Source organism: Salvelinus namaycush, unplaced genomic scaffold, assembly GCF_016432855.1.
Source record: "Salvelinus namaycush isolate Seneca unplaced genomic scaffold, SaNama_1.0 Scaffold618, whole genome shotgun sequence".
Lineage (NCBI taxonomy): Eukaryota > Metazoa > Chordata > Actinopteri > Salmoniformes > Salmonidae > Salvelinus > Salvelinus namaycush.
Window position 1 is genome coordinate 72478 of NW_024061329.1, and position 26449 is coordinate 98926.

Consider the following 26449-nt stretch of genomic DNA (forward strand, 5'->3'; position numbering starts at 1 on the left):
AACGTCCCCACCCCACAGAACGTCCTCACCCCACAGAACGTCCTCACCCCACTGTCACAGAACGTCCTCACCCCACTGTCACAGAACATCCTCACCCCACTGTCACAGAACATCCTCACCCCACTGTCACAGAACATCCTCACCCCACTGTCACAGAACATCCTCACCCCACTGTCACAGAATGTCCTCACCCCACTGTCACAGAACGTCCTCACCCCACAGAACGTCCTCACCCCACTGTCACAGAATGTCCTCACCCCACTGTCACAGAACGTCCTCACCCCACTGTCACAGAACATCCTCACCCCACTGTCACAGAACGTCCTCACCCCACTGTCACAGAATGTCCTCACCCCACTGTCACAGAACGTCCTCACCCCACAGAACGTCCTCACCCCACTGTCACAGAATGTCCTCACCCCACTGTCACAGAACGTCCTCACCCCACAGAACATCCTCACCCCACTGTCACAGAACATCCTCACCCCACTGTCACAGAACGTCCTCACCCCACTGTCACAGAACATCCTCACCCCACAGAACGTCCCCACCTCACTGTCACAGAACGTCCACTGTCACAGAACATCCTCACCCCACAGAACGTCCCCACCTCACTGTCACAGAACGTCCACTGTCACAGAACGTCCTCACCCCACAGAATGTCCTCACCCGACTGTCACAGAACGTTATTTTTCTGGTCAGCTGAGATACTGCCAGTCTGGATTTGTTGTAGTCTTACGGTTAAGAGTCAGTCCTCTCTCCTCTCGAACATGTATGTAGGCTCAGGCTGTTATCATGGTCAGTCCTCTCTCCTTTGTCCTCTGGGTCGCTGCGCTCAGGCTGTTTGTTGCTCCATACACAAGGATGTGAAAGGGGGATTCCTAGTCGGTTGTCCCAACTGAACTGTGTCTTCCACATTTAACCCAACCCCTCTGAATCAGAGAGGTGCGAGTGGGCTGCCATAATCAACATCCACGTCTTTGGCGTTCGGGGAACAGTGCTTAGGGGCAGAACGACCGATTTTTACCTTGTCAGCTCGGGGATTCGATCTGGCAACCTTCCGGTTACTGGCCCAACCCTCTAGCCACTAGGCTACCTGCTGGTTACTGGCCCAACGCTCTAGCCACTAGGCTACCTGCTGGTTACTGGCCCAACGCTCTAGCCACTAGGCTACCTGCCGATACATCAGTGGTCACCTGAATACATCAGTGGTCGCTGATGTTTTTCACACCTGAAAGGGTAGGGTCTGACAGAATGCATTCTGGAACACCACTGGAGCTGAAGTGATACCAAAGTTCAAACATGTATACCTTCTCAGTCCTAGATGAGTTGTGACTGTGTTGATGTACAGCACATATGTCAGAGTCAAGGCCCGCGGGCCACATCCGGCCCGCGAGAAGGTTTTTTACGGCCCCTGGGATGATCTTGATTTATTATTAGAACCGGCCCGCAGACCGCAGCAAGCCGGCAGCCCGCAGATCTTTTACACGCACCAATACTACATTTCCCACAATGCAACGGTGACGCACCGAGCAGTAGGCTGCTTCATTTCAATATTTATTGGCACAGCAGTCGTCAGCATCACAGTAAAATTAACTTTCAGATACCCATCAAAAATGGCAAAACGGAAGGTGGACACTGAGAACCGGGGGTTTCAAACAAGGTGGGAGTCGGAGTATATGTTCACGGAGGTAGCTGGAAAACCTGTGTGTCTTCTGTGTGGAGAAAGTGTGGCGGTACTGAAAGAGTATAATCTGAGACGACATTATGAAACGAAACACGCGGACAAAAACAAGAATATGGACATGGAACAAAGGCTACAAAAGGCAGAGGAATTAAAACGAGGCCTCAAATCTCGACAGGCTCTGTTCAAAAAAGCCAAATCACAAGGCCAGGCTGCTGTCAAGGCCAGTTTTATTTTGGCAGAAGAGATCGCTAAATCAGCCCGGCCATTTACGGAGGGGGATTTCATCAAAAACTGCATGATTAAAGTTTGTGACGAAGTTTGCCCAGAAAAAAGGCAACTCTTTTTAAATGTGAGTCTGAGCAGAAACACCATTGCCGTAGGTTTTCAGTAGGTTCAATTAGGTTCACTAGACTATATGCGTCATTTAAAAATTTTTCAATGAACATTCGAACAGTCCGGCCCTCGGCTTGTAGCTAAATTTTTTATTTGGCCCTCCGTCCATTTGACTTTGACACCCCTGATGTACAGTGACTTCAGAAAGTGTTCATACCCCTTGACTTATTCCCTCCCCCCCCAAAAATTGGGTTTCAGCCTGAATTCAAAATGGATTAAATGACATGTTTTTCTCACCTGTCTACACACAATAACCTATAATGACAAGTTGAAAACATGTTTCTAAATGAAATACAGAAATATTTCATTTACATAAGTATTTACACCCCCTTAGAAGCACCTTTGGCAGCGATTACAGCTGAGAGTCTTTCTGGGTAAGTCTCTAAGAACGTTCCACACCTGGATTGTGCAACATTTGTCAATTATTCTTTTCAAAGTTCTTCAAGTTCTGATCATTGTTAGACTACAGTTTTCAGGTCTTGTCATAGATCTTCAAGCAGATTTAAGTCAAAACTGTAACTAGGTCACTCATGAACATTCACTGTCTTCTTGGTAAGCAACTTCAGTGTAGATTTGGCCTTATGTTTTCATTCAAAGACTCATTCATGGTCACTCTTACTGACAGTTGTGGCTGCTTTGTGTGATATATTGTTGTCTCTACCTTCTTGCCCTTTGTGCTGTTGTCTGTGCCCAATAATGTTTGTATCATGTTTTGTGCTGCTACCATGTTGTGTTGCTACCATGTTGTGTTGCTACCATGTTGTTGTCATGTTGTGTTGCTACCATGTTGTGTTGCTACCATGTTGTGTTGCTACCATGTTGTGTTGCTACCATGTTGTGTTGCTACCATGTTGTGCTGCTGCCATGTTGTGTTGCTACCATGTTGTTGTTATGTTGTGCTGCTACCATGTTGTTATGTTGTGCTGCTGCCATGTTGTTGTTATGTTGTGTTGCTACCATGCTGTGTTGTCATGTTGTGCTGCTACCATGTTGTGTTGCTACCATGTTGTTGTTATGTTGTGTTGCTACCATGCTGTGTTGTCATGTTGTGTTGCTACCATGTTGTGTTGCTACCATGTTGTTGTTATGTTGTGTTGCTACCATGCTGTGTTGTCATGTTGTGTTGCTACCATGTTGTTATTTTGTGCTGCTGCCATGTTGTTGTTATGTTGTGTTGCTACCATGCTGTGTTGTCATGTTGTGCTGCTACCATGTTGTGTTGCTACCATGTTGTTGTCATGTTGTGCTGCTACCATGTTGTGTTGCTACCATGTTGTTGTTATGTTGTGTTGCTACCATGCTGTGTTGTCATGTTGTGTTGCTACCATGTTGTTGTCATGTTGTGTTGCTACCATGTTGTTGTTATGTTGTGTTGCTACCATGTTGTGCTGCTGCCATGTTGTGTTGCTACCATGTTGTTGTTATGTTGTGCTGCTGCTATGTTGTGTTGCTACCATGTTGTTGTTATGTTGTGTTGCTACCATGCTGTGTTGTCATGTTGTGCTGCTACCATGTTGTGTTGCTACCATGTTGTTGTCATGTTGTGTTGCTACCATGCTGTGTTGTCATGTTGTGCTGCTACCATGTTGTGTTGCTACCATGTTGTTGTTATGTTGTGTTGCTACCATGTTGTTGTTATGTTGTGCTGCTACCATGTTGTTGTCATGTTGTGTTGCTACCATGTTGTTGTTATGTTGTGCTGCTACCATGTTGTTGTCATGTTGTGCTGCTACCATGTTGTTGTCATGTTGTGTTGCTACCATGTTGTTGTCATGTTGTGTTGCTACCATGTTGTTGTCATGTTGTGCTGCTACCATGTTGTTGTTATGTTGTGTTGCTACCATGTTGTTGTCATGTTGTGTTGCTACCATGTTGTTGTTATGTTGTGTTGCTACCATGTTGTATTGTCATGTGTTGCTGAAATGCTATGTTGTTGTCTTAGGTCTCTATGTAGTGTTGTCTCTCTTGTCGTGATGTGTGTTTTGTTCTATATTTTTATTTTATTTTTAATCCCAGGCCCCGTCCCCGCAGGAGGTCTTTTGGTAGGCCTTCATTGTAAATAAGAATTTGTTCTTAACTGACTTGCCTGGTTAAATAAAGGTTAAATGAAATTGTCTTGCTGAAAGGTGAGTTCATCTCTGTGTCTGGTGGAAAGCAGACTGAACCAGGTTTTCCTCTAGAACTTTCCCTGTGCTTAGCTACATTGCATTTATTTTTTTATCCTGAAAAATTCCCCAGTCCTTAACAATTACAAGCATACCCAGACACCACTATGCTTGAAAATATGGAGAGTGGTACTCAGGAATGGGTTGTGTTGGATTTGTCCCAAATATAACACTTTATATTCAGAACCATAAGGTAATAGCTTTGCCACCATTTTTTGCAGTATAACTTTAGTTCCTTGTTGCAAACAGGATGTACGTTTTGGTATATTTGTATTCTGTACAGGCTTAATTATTTTCAATGTCAATTAGGTTCATATTGGGGAGTAACTACAATGTTGATCCATCCTCAGTTTCTATCCTATCACAGGCATTAAACTCTGTAACTATTTTAAAGTCACCATTGGCCTCATGGTGAAATCCCTGAATGGTTTCCTTCCTCTCCAGCAACTGAGTTAGGAATGACGCCTGTATCTTTGTAGTGACTGGGTTTGTTGATACACCATCTAAAGTGTAATTAATAACTTCACCTTGCTCAAAGAGATATTCAATGTTTGCTTTCTATATTTTTACCCATCTACCAATAGGTGCCCTTCTTTGCAAGGAGTTGGACAACCTCCCTGGTCTTTGTGGTTCAATCTGTGTTTGAAATTCACTGCTCGACTGAGGGACCTTACAGATAATTGTATGTGTGGGGAACAGAGATGAGGTAGTCATTCAAAAATCATATTAAACACTATTATTACACAGAGTGAGTCCATGCAACTTATTATGTGACTTGTTAAGCACATTTTTACTCCTGAACTTATTTAGGCTTGGACGATCATGCGACTTCCCCTTGACCATCATGAAACGTCCCCTTGTGGTCATTGAATGTCCCAACTTTGAGAGAAAAAAAACCCTACTTTGTATCAGAGTTGTCTCTTTTGAAATTTAAGACGGGCTATTCATATTCGTGAGGTAGATGAATTTGAAATACCTTCGCCATTGAATTCAGGCGGTTGACGACAACACTTTATAACAGAGTTGTGCCTGTTCACAATCGTATCTGCTCCCCATTGGCTAGAATGGTCCCACCTGATATCGCTTCCGCCCACTTGCCTTCCGTCTTTGAGGACATGTTTTTCCATTGTTAGAGCGATCACTCGACCATCTTGTCAATATAATAGATCATCTTTGAGCATGCTCTGACATTCATAGGGGTGGTGCTGGTGGGGACACGTCAGGAGGTGTGGGCGCTTGGCTATGCAGACGGGGGGGGTTCATGCCATTAAAGAAAGAGTGATTTTAAGTTATTACGTGATTGGTTTAAGTTATTACGCTACCGATTATCTTTTTATTAACCACTTTATAATGTGATAATCAACGCATAATGTAACAATAATTATTTCATTATTACATTATGTGCAAAAACGTTATTACATCATGCATCAGCATATGTACTACATTATCAGCATTTGTACGTTATAAATGCAAACATTATTACATTATTAGTAGCTAATACATTATTGGTAATGTACTACATTATCAGCATTTAGTACGTTATAAATGCAAACATTACATTATTAGTAGCTACTACATTATTGGTAATGTATTACATTATCAGCATTTAGTACGTTATAAATGCAAACATTATTACATTATTGGTAATGTACTACATTATCAGCATTTAGTACGTTATAAATGCAAACATTATTACATTATTAGTAGCTACTACATTATTGGTAATGTATTACATTATCAGCATTTAGTACGTTATAAATGCAAACATTATTACATTATTGGTAATGTACTACATTATCAGTATTTAGTATGTTATAAATGCAAACATTATTACATTATTGGTAATGTACTACATTATCAGTATTTAGTACGTTATAAATGCAAACATTATTACATTATTGGTAATGTACTACATTATCAGTATTTAGTACGTTATAAATGCAAACATTATTACATTATTGGTAATGTACTACATTATCAGTATTTAGTACGTTATAGATGCAAACATTATTACATTATTAGTAGCTATTACATTATTGGTAATGTAGTACATTATCAGTATTTAGTAAGTTATAAATGCAAACATTATTACATTATTGGTAATGTACTACATTATCAGCATTTAATACATTATAAATGCAAACATTATTACATTATTGGTAGCTATTACATTATTGGTAATGTACTACATTATCAGCATTTAGTACGTTATAGATGCAAACATTATTACATTATTGGTAATGTACTACATTATCAGTATTTATTACGTTATAAATGCAAACATTATTACATTATTAGCAGCTATTACATTATTGGTAATGTAGTACATTATCAGCATTTATTACGTTATAAATGCAAACATTATTACATTATTAGCAGCTACTACATTATTGGTAATGTGCTACATTATCAGTTGCTACTGGGACTATGGTGGTGAATGCTACAATGGTGGGAACGCATCACAAGACAGTGAACATATGAATCATCAGAGTCTACTACGATGAGTGGTCAACTTCTTGTCTGCGTCCCAAATGAGACCCTATTCTCTATATATAGTGCACTACATTTGACCAGAGCTGTGCTCACATACACACACACACACACAATGACTCCTCTCTGTTTGTGAAACACACTGACACTTACTATCAGAGTTACCTTCAAGTAGTGCACTATAAAGGGAAATACGATGACGCTTGGGACTCAGGCGTACAAAAACACGGAAGCCTTTCAGATACCCTCTCTGAACGTAAACACACACACACACACACACTATCTCTTTCTGAGCCCACCACAGTGTATCTCTCACTCTGTGTTTTTTGTTATTCTATTACATTCCCGTCCAAGCCTCTTGGCTCCGGAAGGCCGTTCTCTCTCTCTAGCTGTTGCTGTTGGAGCCGTCTGCCAACTCAAGCAGGCATTGATGTAGAGAAACTATATTATTCCTCACTGGGAGTGTTAGGAAGGGGGTGTCGGTTAGAATCAATATGACAGAAATGTAACCCTATGTCATAGGGTGGCTCTGACTGTTGTCCTCGTGAGCAGCCACAGGGCTTTAGAGGGATTAGCCTCTAGCTTAGCATCTCTGAGGTGATTTGTTTAGTTACAACAGATCCAAAATTGCATCCTGGGAGGTTACAGAGTTAGAGTAAGGTTTATTTACATAATTGTTCGATTTACCGTAAGGGTTAGGTACAGCAGGGTTAGATTTATAGTATAGGGTTAGGTACAGCAGGGTTAGATTTATAGTATAGGGTTAGTTACAGCAGGGTTAGATTTATAGTGCAGGGTTAGTTACAGGAGGGTTTGAAATAAATGTACTTAGAATTAAATAAAAATCAAATCAAATGTATTTATAAAGCCCTTCTTACATCAGCTGATATCTCAAAGTGCTGTACAGAAACCCAGCCTAAAACCCCAAACAGCAAGCAATGCAGGTGTAGAAACGAAGACAGACAGTATAGTCGGCCTTGTTTGTTAATTCTTCTCTAATCCTTTGATGGTTTATATTTGTTTTAACTGGCTCTGTTACACAGGTGATAGACAACCCTCAGAACAGACTCATTTTGTTTGGGGTATGGACGCTAGGTGTTGAAAGCGTTCCACAGGGATGCTGGTCCATGTTGACTCCAATGCGTCCCACAGTTGTGTCAAGTTGGATTGATGTCCTTTGGGTGGTGGACCATTCTTGATATACACACCGGAAACTGTTGAGTGTGAAAAACCCAGCAGTGTTGCAGTTCTTGACACAAACCGGTGCGCCTGGCACCTACTACCAAACCAAAAGGCACTTAAATCTGTTGTCTTGTCCATTCACCTTCTGAACGACACACAAACACAATCCATGTCTCAGTTTGTCTCAAGGCTTAACAATCCTTCTTTAAGTCCCCTTCATCTACCTAGACGTTTTCCACATTTTGTTACTTTACAATGAATGGGTCTGAATACTTTCTGAATGCACTGTATATGTGTGTGTGTTTATATATATATATATATATGTGTGTGTGGGTGTAGGTGTGTTTGTGTGTGTTTATATATATATATATATATATATATATATATATATATATATATATATGTGGGTGTGGGGGTGTGTGCGGGGGTGTGTGGGGGTGTGTGTGTGGGTGTGTGTGTGTGGGTGTGAGTAATTGTCCAACAACATAATAAAGAGCCGTGTTTCCCCCCAGTAGCTTGTTGCCCTGCTGACCTAGGAGGACACACACACACACACGCATACACACACACACACACACACACACACACACACACACACACACACACACACGCATACACACACACACACACACACACGCACGCATACACGCACACACACACACACACCCTATTCCCGGTGATGTACTGCTTACCTGGGAGGACGTTTCCTCCTCTCCTCTCTATTTGTTATTTAAGCAGTCTGAGGCCCTGTTAAATGTTGTTCCAGTTTCCAGAAGACACTTTGCTCAGCAACGTGCATACATCGTCTGTGTAGGAGTGGAGGAATCCTGGTTTTAACTGGTTTCATTGGCTGTTGGAAAACAAATGGATCAAGTGTTGTCTAAACATAATGTATTTTTAAGCCTATGATTTCGTAGTTTGACTATCTGCACTGCTTTTTTTGTATCATAAGGTACTTAGATCGATTAAAAAACCTGTCTCCGTTTACGGGCACGTATTATCTCTGGGGTTTGAAGACATTTACAATCCATAATTTTTTTCTTCTTCATTAATTAGAACAATTTTCTATAATTTTTCTTTCAAATAGATACACCATGACAGCGCAACATACAAGGGGTGGAACAGTGGCAAAGGTACCCACAGGACAAACAGAATAATATTAGTCTGAGGAGAGATTAAATAGCATTAATACAAAATTATACATTTCATTTGTTTTAACCGATCATCCATATTTTAAAATATGGATGATCGGTTAAAACAAATGAAATGTATAATTTTAAGGCAGCAAAATGTGAAGACTGTGCAGTAGGCATGTAGGTCTGTCTCCCAAATGGCACCCTATTCCCTATGTAGTGTACTACCCATAAGGCTCAGGACAAAGGTAGTGCACTATATAGGGAATAGGGTGCTATGTGGTATTGGTAAGCTGACATAGTGACATCCATTGGTCTTAGTAGATGTCATGGGAGTCTGTGTGGATGTCTTCCTGAAGGTCAGAGTTGTGGTCTCACAATTTTATGGGAGTCTGTGTGGGTGTCTTCCTGAGGTCAGAGTTGTGGTCTCACAATTTTATGGGAGTCTATGTTGATGTCTTCCTGAGGTCAGAGTCTCACCTGAGATTTGGTTTGTTAAAAAGAATAGGTCTGACACATCTGTGACCTCCAGTGACCTCTGGATCCCAGTAGATGAGATGTTCTGGGAGCCTGTGTTGATGTCTTCATGAGGCCATAGTTATGGCCTGGGGATGTATCGCTGATGTATGTGTCTCCCTGGGAAGACCTGCAGCTGCCTTTGACGCACACACGCACACAGACACACGCACACAGACACACGCACACAGACACACGCACGAACACACAGACAGCTGTCTGATGTATGCGTCGCCTTGGGAAAACCATCATCCTGCCTGTGGTGATGTAGAGCTTCATAAATAAACCTATAGGAAAACTAAGACATGTAGATACGTAACCTCACAGCTATATATTTCCTGCCCCAGGAGACGACTGACACTGATAAATACTGCTATTCATACAGAGACAGCCACACACGCACACACACACGCACACACACACACACACAGAACACACACACACACGCACGCACACACACACACACACACACACGCACACACACAGAACACACACACACACACACACGCACGCACACAGAACACACACACACGCACACACACAGAACACACACACACACACACACACACACCTCTCCCAGCGATCAGACAGACAGGAGATGAATGTTTCCCTACTGACCCACAGCAGCCAGTACTGAAGCTGAGCTGGCTGCTTGGAAACCATTCACATCTACAGTAAGAATGTATTGGTATCGTTGGCCCTAACATTACGACTATAACTACTGTTACACGAAAATAGGAAAACGAGGAACAAACACATTCTCGCAACTTTAAGGTTGAAGGATATACAATCACACCTTAGCAACGCCAATGAAGCCTCGCTGAAAGCCCCGCCTTCCACAGGTGATAAACGTGAGGCTCGGATTCATTTCTTCATTTTAATATCGCCCCTCACCGAGCCAAAGGAACGTGGGGCGTGGGGCTAACCAGGTGTTGTATTTTGTGTTCTTCTTTCAGGGAACAATAGTTATAGTCATAACGTTACATTCCCTTTTCAGTCGGTCAACTTCGGTTCAACATACGATGGAGAAATATAATCACGCCCCAAACGGATATTAAATGAAAATGGTGAACCACCCTGAATTCACCAGAAGCGGCAGTCTGGTTATTGCGCACACAACACGCTGCCTAGTGACTTTCCCCTGTCCCAGCCGTAAAACACTGTGTGGGTTACACTAGTGCCTAGTAAGGGAATGCCAAAAGTTTGCAAAGCTGTCATCAAGGCAGGCTACTTTGAAGAATCTGAAATATTTGATTTGAACACTTTTTGTTGGTTACTACATGATTCCATATGTGTTATTTCATAGTTTTGATGTCTTCACTATTATTCTACAATGTAGAAAATAGTTTAAAAAATACAGAAAAACCCTTGAATCAGTAGGTGTGTCCAAACTTTTGACTGGTACTGTATGTGTCCATGAGAGTCTCACCTTTCCACATATTAGTGTGTAGCCCAAACTTTTCGGACGCTACAGACAGAAGACAGAAGTTGCCAGATCGGCTGTACCGACTTCAGATGAGTTCCTAGACACTTGTGGGGGTCGTAAAGCAAAACAGAGAACACCATCGTGTTCGTGAGAGTCTTATCTTTCCAAAGAGGTTTGGGCCAAACCGTTTGGATACTACAGGCGATTTTGTGAGAAGACCGATTTTCAGGATGTCTCATGGTCTGAAAAACACCACTCTGTCACCTTTCTCCGAACAGATGCGGAAGTAGTGAATTCAGACGCATTCCCATGCAAAAAAAACTGATATTGCTAGCTAGCTGATATTGCTAGCTGATATTGCTAGCTGATATTGCTAGCTAGCTGATATTGCTAGCTAGCTGATATTGCTAGCTGATATTGCTAGCTAGCTGATATTGCTAGCTAGCTGATATTGCTAGCTAGCTGATATTGCTAGCTGATATTGCTAGCTAACTGATATTGCTAGCTGATATTGCTAGCTAGCTGATATTGCTAGCTGATATTGCTAGCTGATATTGCTAGCTAGCTGATATTGCTAGCTGATATTGCTAGCTAGCTGATATTGCTAGCTGATATTGCTAGCTGATATTGCCAGCTGATATTGCTAGCTAGCTGATATTGCTAGCTGATATTGCTAGCTAGCTGATATTGCTAGCTGATATTGCTAGCTAGCTAATATTGCTAGCTGATATTGCTAGCTGATATTGCTAGCTAGCTGATATTGCTAGCTAGCTGATATTGCTAGCTGATATTGCTAGATGATATTGCTAGCTGATATTGCTAGCTAGCTGATATTGCTAGCTTAAACTGAAGAATTTAAACAATATATTTTATTATGCTAATTCGTTTTTCCGCGGGGTGCGGACATCAACTCTAGGGGGGTTAAAGGATTCTAGTTTGACTGGTAAAAGGTAAAACGTTTGCTTGACGCTATTTTTCGTAATAAAAAAATAGCACAAGACTGAAAGTGCAGAAACAACAATCTAATAAAATCTACGGCAGTTATTGGCAAAAGACATGCTGGTCCCATACAGATGTAAAACAAGCACCATGTGCAAGCATTGTATGGATGATGGCACCGGAAGGGATGGCTGACGTTTATTGGGCTCTTAACCAACCGTGCTATTATACTATTTTGTTAGTTTTTTTGCGTTGTTTGTAACTTATGTACATAATGTTGCTGCTGCCGTCTCTTATGACCGAGAAGAGCTTCTGGACATCAGAACAGCGATTACTCACCTTGAACTGGAAGAGAGGGATTTACTCCAGACACCCAAACAGGCCCTCATCCCCGTCATTCGCAGGAGAAAGAGAGATATCGATGGAGGTTTCACGGGAAGGAGATCAGGGGTGCCCTGTGAGGATCCGGCGACGAGTGGCTAATTAAAAACTGTAATATCTTATGTTTCACCGAGTCGTGGCTGAACGACAACATGAATAACGTACAGTTGGCGGGTTTGTAATACCAACATGTTTTAAGCAGACCACCATAGTCCCTGTGCCCAAGAACACTAAAGTAACCTGCCTAAATGACTAGCGACCCGTAGAACTCACGTCTGTAGCCATGAAGTGCTTTGAAAGGCTGGTCATGGGTCACATCAACACCATTATCTCAGAAACCCTAGACCCACTCCAATTTGCATACCGCCCCAACAGATCCACAGATGATGCAATCTCTATTGCACTCCACACTGCCCTTTCCCACCTGGACAAGAGGAACACCTATGTGAGAATGCTATTCATTGACTACAGCTCAGCGTTCAACACCATAGTGTCCTCAAAACTCACCACTAAGCTAAGGATCCTGGGACTAAACACCTCCCTCTGCAACTGGATCCTGGACTTCCTGACTGGTCGCCCCCAGGTGGTAAGGGTAGGTAACAACAGACATCTGCCACGCTGATCCTCAACACAGGGGCCCCTCAGGGGTATGTGCTTAGTCCCTTCCTGTACTCCCTGTTCACTCATGACTGCACGGCCAGGCACAACTCCAACACCATCATTAGGTTTGCCGATGACACAACAGTGGTAGGCCTGATCACCGACAACGATGAGACAGCCTATAGGGAGGAGGTCAGAGATCTGGCCGGGTGGTGCCAGAATAACTACCTCTCCCTCAACGTAACCAAGACTAAGGAGATGATTGTGGACTACAGGAAAAGGAGGACCGAGCACGCCCCCATTCTCATTGACGGGGCAGGTTGAGTTCTTCAAGTTCATTGGCGTCCATATCACTAACAAACTAACATGGTCCAAGCACACCAAGACAGTCATGATGAGGGCACGACAAAACCTCTTCCCCCTCAGGAGACTGAAAATATTTGGCATGGGTCCTCAGATCCTCTAAAGGTTCTACAGCAGCACCATCGAGAGCATCCTGACCGGTTGCATCACTGCCTGGTATAGTAACTGCTTGGCCTCCGACCGCAAGGCACTACAGAGGGAAGTGCGTACAGCCCAGTACATCACCGGGGCCAAGCTTCCTGCCATCCAGGACCTCTATACCAGGCGGTGTCAGAGGAAGGCCCTAAAAATTGTCAAAGACTCCAGCCACCCTAGTCATAGACTGTTCTCTCTGCTACCGCATGGCAAGTGGTACCGGAGTGCCATGTCTAGGTCCAAGAGGCTTCTAAACAGCTTCTACCCCCAAGCCATTAGACTCCTGAACATCTCATCAAATGGCTACCCAGACTATTTGCATTGCCCCCCCTCTTTTACATTGCTGCTACCCTCTGTTATTATCTATGCATAGTCACTTTAACTCTACCTACATGTACATATTACCTCAATTACCACGACTAACCAGTGCCCCCGCACATTGACTCTGTACCGGTAACCCCTGTATATAGCCTCCACACTGACTCTGTACCGGTACCCCCTGTATATAGCCTCCATATTGACTCTGTACCGGTACCACCCTGTATATAGCCTCCACATTGACTCTGTACCGTAACCCCCTGTATATAGTCTCCACATTGACTCTGTACCGGTACCCCCTGTGTATAGCCTCCACATTGACTCTGTACCGGTACCCCCTGTATATAGCCTCCACATTGACTCTGCACCGGTACACCGTGTATATAGCCTCCACATTGACTCTGTACCGGTACACCCTGTATATAGCCTCCACATTGACTCTGTACCGGTACCCCCTGTATATAGCCTCCACATTGCCTCTGTACCGGTACCCCCTGTATATAGTCTCCACATTGACTCTGTACCGGTAACCCCCTGTATATAGCCTCCACATTGACTCTGTACCGGTACCCCCTGTATATAGCCTCCACATGGACTCTGTACCGGTACCCCCTGTTTATAGCCTCCACATTGACTCTGTACTGGTAGCCCCTGTATATAGCCTCCACATTGACTCTGTACCGGTACCCCCTGTATATAGCCTCCACATGGACTCTGTACCGGTACCCCCTGTATATAGCCTCCACATTGACTCTGTACCGGTACACCCTGTATATAGCCTCCACACTGACTCTGTACCGGTACCCCCTGTATATAGCCTCCACATTGACTCTGTACCGGTACACCCTGTATATAGCCTCCACATTGACTCTGTACCGGTACACCCTGTATATAGCTTCCACATGGACTCTGTACCGGTACCCCCTGTATATAGCCTCCACATTGTTATTTTACTGCTACTCTTTAATTATTCATTACTTTTATGTCTTTATTTATTTATTATTTTAACTGCTTTGTTTGTTAAGAGCCTGTAAGTAGGCGTTTCACTGTAAGCTCTACAACTTTTGTAATCGGCGCATTTGACGAATAAAGTTTGATTTGAATTTAAAATCACTCCCAAGATGGTGTGATCCCAAACGACACCCAACCCAAGGAGGGCACTTCAATAGGGTGAGCCACCAGCTCCCATACAACACGTCCACAATTACAGTTAAATAAGTTGACCTAACTGCCCTCGACCCCTGTGTTTACAGAACACTGCCATTGCCACTGCCAAAATTTTAAAAGAAACATTGAAGGGGATCAAATTCAACAAGGAGAAGTTTTCCTCCCCTCGTCTCTCTTCTGATTACTTTGTTTTCTCGTTATTTCCATAGCTGTGTTTTGGAAACAACTGTTGGAGTGAGTCTACACCAAAGATAATTGTAACGACCCTATCCATTGTAACGACCCTATACATTGTAACGACCCTATACATTGTAACGACCCTATACATTGTAACGACCCTATCCATTGTAACGACCCTATACATTGTAACGACCCTATCCATTGTAACGACCCTATCCATTGTAACGACCCTATCCATTGTAACGACCCTATCCATTGTAACGACCCTATCCATTGTAACGACCCTATCCATTGTAACGACCCTATCCATTGTAACGACCCTATCCATTGTAACGACCCTATACATTGTAACGACCCTATACATTGTAATGAACTGTAGGTAACCCTTTACTGCAGTCCCCTTATGTATGCATTCATAAAACCTTTATAACAGCTACATTTAAGCAATAATAATACTATGGTCCCGCTTTGAATGACGTGCAGCTTATTAAAGCTTTTCATAAAGCCTTCGTAAACACTACATGAACGTGTTACTAATCATCTATAACCGTATGTCATGCTTTATAAAGGGTTCATAAATGTGGTATAACTGTTGTTCCACTGGATGTCATAAGGTGAATGCACCAATTTGTAAGTCGCTCTGGATAAGAGCGTCTGCTAAATGACTTAAATGTAAATGTTAAATGTAATGTAAATGTGTGACGTAACCGTCAATGTCGAATGTGACATAACCCACTATGTCAAATAGGACATAAACCTGTGCTTTATAAAGGGTGGCATAAGCACCGCTTAATAAAGGCCTTATAAATCATATTTATTGTGGCTTCACAAAGCTTTTATAACCCTGTCATGCATTTTGGGAGAGCATTGCAGCGCCAGGATAGTGGGTTTGATTCCCGCGACCACCCATACGTAAAAATGTATTCACTCATTGACTGTAAGTCGCTTTGGATAAAACTGTCTGCTACATTTGATATATGACTCGAAAACATTTCTGTGATGGCCCGATCACATTCCCTCTCGGGTGCATAGTCAATATTGGACCTGACCTCAACTTTCCCCACAATGCTGTGCTTCAGGATGACACACACTCTGAAGTAAAGTCATGCCAAAAACATTGGTAGGGCCATTTAAAACATTGGTAGGGCCATTTAAAACATTGGTAGGGCCATTTAAAACGTTGGTAGGGCCTTTTAAAACATTGGAAGGGCCATTTAAAACATTGGTAGGGCCATTTAAAACATTGGTAGGGCCTTTTAAAACATTGGTAGGGCCATTTAAAACATTGGTAGGGCCATTTAAAATGTTGGTAGGGCCATTTAAAATGTTGGTAGGGCCATTTAAAATGTTGGTAGGGCCATTTAAAATGTTGGTAGGGCCATTTAAAACGTTGCTAGGGCCTTTTAAAACATTGGTAGGGCCATTTAAAACGTTGGTAGGGCCATTTAAAACGGTGCTAGGGCCTTTAAAAACGTTGGTAGGGCCATTTAAAACATTGGTAGGGCCATTTAAAACATTGGTAGGGCCATTTAAAACATTGGTAGGGCCATTTCAAATGTTGGTAGGGCCATTTAAAACGTTGCTAGGGCCTTTTAAAACATTGGTAGGGCCATTTAAAACGTTGGTAGGGCCATTTAAAACGGTGCTAGGGCCTTTAAAAACGTTGGTAGGGCCATTTAAAATGTTGCTAGGGCCTTTTAAAACATTGGTAGGGCCATTTAAAATGTTGCTAGGGCCTTTAAAAACATTGGTAGGGCCATTTAAAACATTGGTAGGGCCATTTAAAACATTGGTAGGGCCATTTAAAACGTTGGTAGGGCCTTTTAAAACATTGGAAGGGCCATTTAAAACATTGGTAGGGCCATTTAAAACATTGGTAGGGCCATTTAAAACATTGGTAGGGCCATTTAAAATGTTGGTAGGGCCATTTAAAATGTTGGTAGGGCCATTTAAAATGTTGGTAGGGCCATTTAAAACGTTGCTAGGGCCTTTTAAAACATTGGTAGGGCCATTTAAAACGTTGGTAGGGCCATTTAAAATGGTGCTAGGGCCTTTAAAAACGTTGGTAGGGCCATTTAAAACATTGGTAGGGCAATTTAAAACATTGGTAGGGCCATTTAAAATGTTGGTAGGGCCTTTTAAAACATTGGTAGGGCCATTTAAAATGTTGGTAGGGCCATTTAAAACGTTGCTAGGGCCTTTTAAAACATTGGTAGGGCCATTTAAAACGTTGGTAGGGCCATTTAAAACGGTGCTAGGGCCTTTAAAAACGTTGGTAGGGCCATTTAAAATGTTGGTAGGGCCTTTTAAAACATTGGTAGGGCCTTTTCAAACATTGGAAGGGCCTTTTAAAACATTGGTAGGGCCTTTTAAAACATTGGTAGGGCCATTTAAAACATTGGTAGGGCCTTTTAAAACATTGGAAGGGCCTTTTAAAATGTCGATAGGGCTTTTAAAACATTGGTAGGACCTTTTAAATTGTTGGTAGGGTCTTTTAAAACGTTGCTAGGGCCTTTTAATAACCCTGTCATGCATTTTGGGAGAGCATTGCAGCGCCAGGATAGTGGGTTTGATTCCCGGGACCACCCATACGTAAAAATGTATTCACTCATTGACTGTAAAAGCTTTGGATAAAACTGTCTGCTACATTTGATATATGACTCGAAAACATTTCTGTGATGGCCCAATCACATTCCCTCTCGGGTGCATAGTCAATATTGGACCTGACCTCAACTTTCCCCACAATGCTGTGCTTCAGGATGACACACACTCTGAAGTGAAGTCATGCCAAAAACATTGGTAGGGCCATTTAAAACATTGGTAGGGCCATTTAAAACGTTGCTAGGGCCTTTTAAAACATTGGTAGGGCCATTTAAAACATTGGTAGGGCCATTTAAAACATTGGTAGGGCCATTTAAAATGTTGGTAGGGCCATTTAAAACATTGGTAGGGCCATTTAAAACATTGGTAGGGCCATTTAAAATGTTGGTAGGGCCATTTAAAACGTTGCTAGGGCCTTTTAAAACATTGGTAGGGCCATTTAAAACGTTGGTAGGGCCATTTAAAACGGTGCTAGGGCCTTTAAAAACGTTGGTAGGGCCATTTAAAATGTTGCTAGGGCCTTTTAAAACATTGGTAGGGCCTTTTAAAACATTGGTAGGGCCTTTTAAAACATTGGTAGGGCCATTTAAAATGTTGGAAGGGCCTTTTAAAATGTCGATAGGGCTTTTAAAACGTTGGTAGGACCTTTTAAATTGTTGGTAGGGTCTTTTAAAATGTTGCTAGGGCCTTTTAAAACATTGGTAGGGCCTTTTAAAACATTGGTAGGACCTTTTAAAACGTTGCTAGGGGTCTTTTAAAACGTTGGTAGGACCTTTTAAAACGTTGATAGGGCCTTTTAAAACATTGATAGTCTTTTAAAACGTTGCTAGGGGTCTTTTAAAACGTTGCTAGGGGTCTTTTAAAACGTTGCTAGGGGTCTTTTAAAACGTTGCTAGGGGTCTTTTAAAACGTTGCTAGGGGTCTTTTAAAACGTTGCTAGGGCCTTTTAAAACGTTGATAGTCTTTTAAAAACATTGATTAAGCTTTTTATAAAGTTGGTAGGGCCTTTTAAAACGTTGCTAGGGGTCTTTTAAAACGCTGATAGGGCCTTTTAAAATGTTGATAGGGCCTTTTAAAATGTCGATAGGGCTTTTAAAACATTGGTAGGGCCATTTAAAAGGTTGATAGGGCCTTTTAAAACATTGTAAGGGCCTTTTAAAATGTCGATAGGGCTTTTAAAACATTGGCAGGGCCTTTTAAAAATGTTGGTAGGGCATTTTAAATAATTGGTAGGGCCTTTTAAAAAGTTGGTAGGGCCTTTTAAAACGTTGCTAGGGGTCTTTTAAAACGTTGGTAGGGTCTTTTAAAACGTTGCTAGGGGTCTTTTAAAACGCTGATAGGGCCTTTTCAAACGTTGGTAGGGCCTTTTACGACGTTGGTAGGGCCTTTTACAACGTTGGTAGGGCCTTTTACAATGTTGGTAGGGGTCTTTTAAAATGTTGGTAGGGCCTTTTAAAACGTTGGTAGGACCTTTTACGACGTTGGTAGGGCCTTTTACAACGTTGGTAGGGCCTTTTACAACGTTGGTAGGACCTTTTACGACGTTGGTAGGGCCCTTTAAAACATTGATAGTGCCTTTTAAAACGTTGGTGGGGTCTTTTAAAACGTTGGTAGGGCTTTTTAAAACATTTGAAGGGCTATTTAAAACATTGGAAGGGCCATTTAAAAGTCAAATAAAGTTAGAGGCTTAGCAGGTTTTTTGTAGTGCAGTCATTGCACATTTGATGGTTGAATGGCGGGAACCCGGTTACCGGGATTTACTGCCCAAATTCACTCCCTTTCCCCGAGATAAATAACTGCGACAAACTGGTCAATTATAATAAATTATTTATATGAACATCATGGCGTGAAATGGAACTGTTCAATTACAGTGCCTTCGGACCTCTTTACTTTTCCCACATTTTGTTACGTTACAGACTTATTCAAAAATGGATTAGTAATATATATTTTTTTAAATCAGGAATCTACACACAATACCCCATAATGACGAAAAAAAATCATGTTTTTAAATAAGTTTGAAAATGTATTAAAAAAATGTGCACAGAAAATATCTTATTTACATAAGTATATAGACCCTTTGCTATGAGATTCTAAATTGAGCTCAGGTGCATCCTGTTTCCATTGATCATCCTTGAGATGTTTCTACAACTTGATTGGAGTCCACCTGTGGTAAATTCAATTGATTGGACATGATTTGGAAAGGCACACACCTGTCTGTATAAGGTCCCACAGATGACAGGGCATGTCAAAGCTAAAACCAAGCAATGAGGTCAAAGCAATTGTTTGTAGAGCACCGAGACAGGATTGTGTTGAGGCACAGTTCTGTGATTGAAGGTCCCCAAGAACACAGTGACCTCCATCATTCTTAAATGGAAGAACTTTGGAACCACCAAGACTTTTCCTAGAGCTGGCCGCCAGGCCAAAATGAGCAATCGGGGGAAAAAGGCCTTGGTCAGGGAAGTGACCAAGGATCCGATGGTCACTCTGACTGAGCTCCAGAGTTTCTCTGTGGCAATGGGAGAACTTTCCAGAAGGACAACCATCTCTGCAGCACTCCACCAATCAGGCCTTTATGGTAGAGTGGCCAGATGGAGACCACTCCTCAGTAAAAGGCACATGACAGCCCCCTTGGAGTTTGCCAAAAGGCACCTAAAGACTCTCAGACCATGAGGAACAAGATTTTCTGATCTGAAACCTGGCACCATCCCTACGGTGAAGCATGGTGGTGGCAGCATCATGCTGTGGGGATGTTTTTCAGCGACATGGACTGGGAGACTAGTCAGGATCGAGGGAAAGATGAATGGAGCAAAATACAGAGAGATCCTTGATGAAGATCGAGGGAACTATTAACGGAATACAACGAGTGCGCTGAGAGTCGGGAAGCTCAGTTCAGGGAGTGTTTTAATAAATAAAATAAATCATGAACACGAAACACAAACAACACACCGACATGAACACAGAGTCAATAAGACCTGAGGAAAGAACCAAGGGGAGTGACATATGTAGGGAAGATAATCAAGGTGGTGATGAAGTCCAGGGGAGTGTCATGAGGCGCTGGTGCGCTTGACGATGGTGACAGGTGTGCGTGACGATGGTGACAGGTGTGCGGGACGATGGTGACAGGTGTGCGTGACGATGGTGACAGGTGTGCGTGACGATGGTGACAGGTGTGCTTGACGATGGTGACAGGTGTGCGAGATAATCAGCAGCCTGATGACCTAGAGGCCGGGGAGGGAGTATACGTGACAAACATTGATAATCCTAGAAAAAAACCTGGTTCAGTCTGCTTTCCACCAGACACTGGGAGATGAATTCATTTCATCAAGGTTAGTGTTTCTGTAGGTTGGGGGCTTTCATCAAGGTTAGTGTTTCTATAGGTTGGGGGCTTTCATCAAGGTTAGTGTTTCTGTAGGTTGGGGGCTTTCATCAAGGTGTTTCTTTAGGTTGGGGGCTTTCATCAAGGTTAGTGTTTCTGTAGGTTGGGGCTTTCATCAAGGTTAGTGTTTCTGTAGGTTGGGGGGCTTTCATCAAGGTTAGTGTTTCTGTAGGTTGGGGGCTTTCATCAAGGTTAGTGTTTCTGTAGGTTGGGGGGCTTTCATCAAGGTTAGTGTTTCTGTAGGTTGGGGGCTTTCATCAAGGTTAGTGTTTCTTTAGGTTGGGGGCTTTCATCAAGGTGTTTCTTTAGGTTGGGGGCTTTCATCAAGGTTAGTGTTTCTGTAGGTTGGGGGGCTTTCATCAAGGTTAGTGTTTCTGTAGGTTGGGGGGCTTTCATCAAGGTTAGTGTTTCTGTAGGTTGGGGGCTTTCATCAAGGTTAGTGTTTCTGTAGGTTGGGGGGCTTTCATCAAGGTTAGTGTTTCTGTAGGTTGGGGGCTTTCATCAAGGTTAGTGTTTCTTTAGGTTGGGGGCTTTCATCAAGGTGTTTCTGTAGGTTGGGGGCTTTCATCAAGGTTAGTGTTTCTGTAGGTTGGGGGGCTTTCATCAAGGTTAGTGTTTCTGTAGGTTGGGGGCTTTCATCAAGGTTAGTGTTTCTGTAGGTTGGGGGCTTTCATCAAGGTTAGTGTTTCTTTAGGTTGGGGGCTTTCATCAAGGTTAGTGTTTCTGTAGGTTGGGGGCTTTCATCAAGGTTAGTGTTTCTGTAGGTTGGGGGCTTTCATCAAGGTTAGTGTTTCTGTAGGTTGGGGGCTTTCATCAAGGTTAGTGTTTCTGTAGGTTGGGGGCTTTCATCAAGGTTAGTGTTTCTTTAGGTTGGGGGCTTTCATCAAGGTGTTTCTGTAGGTTGGGGGCTTTCATCAAGGTTAGTGTTTCTGTAGGTTGGGGGCTTTCATCAAGGTTAGTGTTTCTGTAGGTCGGGGGCTTTCATCAAGGTTAGTGTTTCTGTAGGTTGGGGGGCTTTCATCAAGGTTAGTGTTTCTTTAGGTTGGAGGCTTTCATCAAGGTGTTTCTTTAGGTTGGGGGCTTTCATCAAGGTTAGTGTTTCTGTAGGTTGGGGGCTTTCATCAAGGTTAGTGTTTCTGTAGGTTGGGGGCTTTCATCAAGGTTAGTGTTTCTGTAGGTCGGGGGCTTTCATCAAGGTTAGTGTTTCTGTAGGTTGGGGCTTTCATCAAGGTTAGTGTTTCTGTAGGTCGGGGGCTTTCATCACGGTTAGTGTTTCTGTAGGTTGGGGGCTTTCATCAAGGTTAGTGTTTCTTTAGGTTGGGGGCTTTCATCAAGGTTAGTGTTTCTGTAGGTTGGGGCTTTCATCAAGGTTAGTGTTTCTTTAGGTTGGGGGCTTTCATCAAGGTTAGTGTTTCTTTAGGTTGTGGGCTTTCATCAAGGTTAGTGTTTCTGTAGGTTGGGGGCTTTCATCAAGGTTAGTGTTTCTTTAGGTTGGGGGCTTTCATCAAGGTTAGTGTTTCTTTAGGTTGGGGGCTTTCATCAAGGTTAGTGTTTCTTTAGGTTGGGGGCTTTCATCAAGGTTAGTGTTTCTGTAGGTTGGGGGCTTTCATCAAGGTTAGTGTTTCTGTAAGTTGGGGGCTTTCATCAAGGTTAGTGTTTCTGTAGGTTGGGGGCTTTCATCAAGGTTAGTGTTTCTTTAGGTTGGGGGTTTTCATCAAGGTGTTTCTGTAGGTTGGGGGCTTTCATCAAGGTTAGTGTTTCTGTAGGTTGGGGGCTTTCATCAAGGTTAGTGTTTCTGTAGGTTGGGGGCTTTCATCAAGGTTAGTGTTTCTGTAGGTTGGGGGCTTTCATCAAGGTTAGTGTTTCTTTAGTTTGGGGGCTTTCATCAAGGTGTTTCTGTAGGTTGGGGGCTTTCATCAAGGTTAGTGTTTCTGTAGTTTGGGGGCTTTCATCAAGGTTAGTGTTTCTGTAGGTTGGGGGGCTTTCATCAAGGTTAGTGTTTCTTTAGGTTGGAGGCTTTCATCAAGGTTAGTGTTTCTGTAGGTTGGGGGCTTTCATCAAGGTTAGTGTTTCTGTAGGTTGGTGGCTTTCATCAAGGTTAGTGTTTCTGTAGGTTGGGGGGCTTTCATCAAGGTTAGTGTTTCTTTAGGTTGGGGGCTTTCATCAAGGTTAGTGTTTCTGTAGGTTGGGGGGCTTTCATCAAGGTGTTTCTTTAGGTTGGGGGCTTTCATCAAGGTTAGTGTTTCTTTAGGTCGGGGGCTTTCATCAAGGTTAGTGTTTCTTTAGGTCGGGGGCTTTCATCAAGGTTAGTGTTTCTTTAGGTCGGGGGCTTTCATCAAGGTTAGTGTTTCTTTAGGTTGGGGGCTTTCATCAAGGTTAGTGTTTCTTTAGGTTGGGGGCTTTCATCAAGGTGTTTCTTTAGGTTGGGGGGCTTTCATCAAGGATAGTGTTTCTGTAGGTTGGGGGCTTTCATCAAGGTTAGTGTTTCTGTAGGTTGGGGGCTTTCATCAAGGTTAGTGTTTCTGTAGGTTGGGGGCTTTCATCAAGGTTAGTGTTTCTGTAGGTCGGGGGCTTTCATCAAGGTTAGTGTTTCTGTAGGTTGGGGCTTTCATCACGGTTAGTGTTTCTGTAGGTTGGGGGCTTTCATCAAGGTTAGTGTTTCTTTAGGTTGGGGGCTTTCATCAAGGTTAGTGTTTCTGTAGGTTGGGGCTTTCATCAAGGTTAGTGTTTCTGTAGGTTGGGGCTTTCATCAAGGTTAGTGTTTCTTTAGGTTGGGGGCTTTCATCAAGGTTAGTGTTTCTTTAGGTTGTGGGCTTTCATCAAGGTTAGTGTTTCTGTAGGTTGGGGGCTTTCATCAAGGTTAGTGTTTCTTTAGGTCGGGGGCTTTCATCAAGGTTAGTGTATCTTTAGGTTGGGGGCTTTCATCAAGGTTAGTGTTTCTGTAGGTTGGGGCTTTCATCAAGGTTAATGTTTCTGTAGGTTGGGGGCTTTCATCAAGGTTAGTGTTTCTGTAAGTTGGGGGCTTTCATCAAGGTTAGTGTTTCTGTAGGTTGGGGGCTTTCATCAAGGTTAGTGTTTCTTTAGGTTGGGGGCTTTCATCAAGGTGTTTCTGTAGGTTGGGGGCTTTCATCAAGGTTAGTGTTTCTGTAGGTTGGGGGCTTTCATCAAGGTTAGTGTTTCTGTAGGTTGGGGGCTTTCATCAAGGTTAGTGTTTCTGTAGGTTGGGGGCTTTCATCAAGGTTAGTGTTTCTTTAGGTTGGGGGCTTTCATCAAGGTGTTTCTGTAGGTTGGGGGCTTTCATCAAGGTTAGTGTTTCTTTAGGTTGGGGGCTTTCATCAAGGTTAGTGTTTCTGTAGGTTGGGGGGCTTTCATCAAGGTTAGTGTTTCTGTAGGTTGGGGGCTTTCATCAAGGTTAGTGTTTCTTTATGTTGGGGGCTTTCATCAAGGTTAGTGTTTCTGTAGGTTGGGGGCTTTCATCAAGGTTAGTGTTTCTGTAGGTTGGGGCTTTCATCAAGGTTAGTGTTTCTGTAGGTTGGGGGCTTTCATCAAGGTTAGTGTTTCTGTAGGTTGGGGGCTTTCATCAAGGTTAGTGTTTCTATAGGTTGGGGGCTTTCATCAAGGTTAGTGTTTCTTTAGATTGGGGGCTTTCATCAAGGTTAGTGTTTCTGTAGGTTGGGGGCTTTCATCAAGGTTAGTGTTTCTGTAGGTTGGGGGGCTTTCATCAAGGTGTTTCTGTAGGTTGGGGTGCTTTCGTCAAGGTTAGTGTTTCTGTAGGTTGGGGGACTTTCATCAAGGTTAGTGTTTCTTTAGGTTGGGGGCTTTCATCAAGGTGTTTCTGTAGGTTGGGGGGCTTTCATCCTGGTTAGTGTTTCTGTAGGTCGGGGGCTTTCATCAAGGTTAGTGTTTCTGTAGGTCGGGGGCTTTCATCAAGGTTAGTGTTTCTGTAGGTCGGGGGGCTTTCATCAAGGTTAGTGTTTCTGTATGTTGGGGGCTTTCATCAAGGTTAGTGTTTCTGTATGTTGGGGGCTTTCATCAAGGTTAGTGTTTCTGTAGGTTGGGGGCTTTCATCAAGGTTAGTGTTTCTTTAGGTTGGGGGCTTTCATCAAGGTTAGTGTTTCTGTAGGTTGGGGCTTTCATCAAGGTTAGTGTTTCTGTAGGTTGGGGGCTTTCATCAAGGTTAGTGTTTCTGTAGGTCGGGGGCTTTCATCAAGGTAAGTGTTTCTTTAGGTCGGGGGCTTTCATCAAGGTTAGTGTTTCTGTAGGTCGGGGGCTTTCATCAAGGTTAGTGTTTCTTTAGGTTGGGGGGCTTTCATCAAGGTTAATGTTTCTATAGGTTGGGGGCTTTCATCAAGGTTAATGTTTCTATACGTTGGGGGCTTTCATCAAGGTTAGTGTTTCTGTATGTTGGGGGCTTTCATCAAGGTTAGTGTTTCTGTAGGTTGGGGGCTTTCATCAAGGTTAGTGTTTCTGTAGGTTGGGGGCTTTCATCAAGGTTAGTGTTTCTGTAGGTTGGGGGCTTTCATCAAGGTTAGTGTTTCTTTAGGTTGGGGGCTTTCATCAAGGTGTTTCTGTAGGTTGGGGGCTTTCATCAAGGTTAGTGTTTCTGTAGGTTGGGGGCTTTCATCAAGGTTAGTGTTTCTGTAGGTCGGGGGCTTTCATCAAGGTTAGTGTTTCTGTAGGTTGGGGGGCTTTCATCAAGGTTAGTGTTTCTTTAGGTTTGGGGCTTTCATCAGGTGTTTCTTTAGGTTGGGGGCTTTCATCAAGGTTAGTGTTTCTGTAGGTTGGGGGCTTTCATCAAGGTTAGTGTTTCTGTAGGTTGGGGGGCTTTCATCAAGGTTAGTGTTTCTGTAGGTTGGGGGCTTTCATCAAGGTTAGGTTTCTGTAGGTTTGGGGGCTTCATCAAGTGTATAGGTGGGGCTTTATCAGGATAGTGTTATGTAGGTGGGGGTTCATCAAAGGTTAGTGTGTTCTGTAGGTTGGGGGCTTTCATCCAAGGTTAGTGTTTCTTGTAGGTCGGGGCTTTCATCAGGTTAGTGTTTCTGTAGGTTGGGGCTTTCATCAAGGTTAGTGTTTCGTAGGTCGGGGGCTTTCATCACGGTATGTTTCTGTAGGTTGGGGCTTTCATCAAGGTGAGTGTTTTCTTTAGGTTGGGTGCTTTCATCAACGTGTTCTAGGTGGGCTTCTCAGGTGTAGGTTGGGGGCTTTCATCAAGGATAGTGTCTGTAGGTGGGGGCTTTCATCAAGGTTAGTGTTTCTGTGGTGGGGGCCTTTCATCAAGGTTCGTGTTTTCTGTAGGTCGTGGGCTTGTCATCAAGGTAGTGTTTCTGTAGGTTGGGGCTTTCATCAAGGTTAGTGTTTCTTGAGGTCGGGGGCTCTTCATCATCAGGTTAGTGTTTC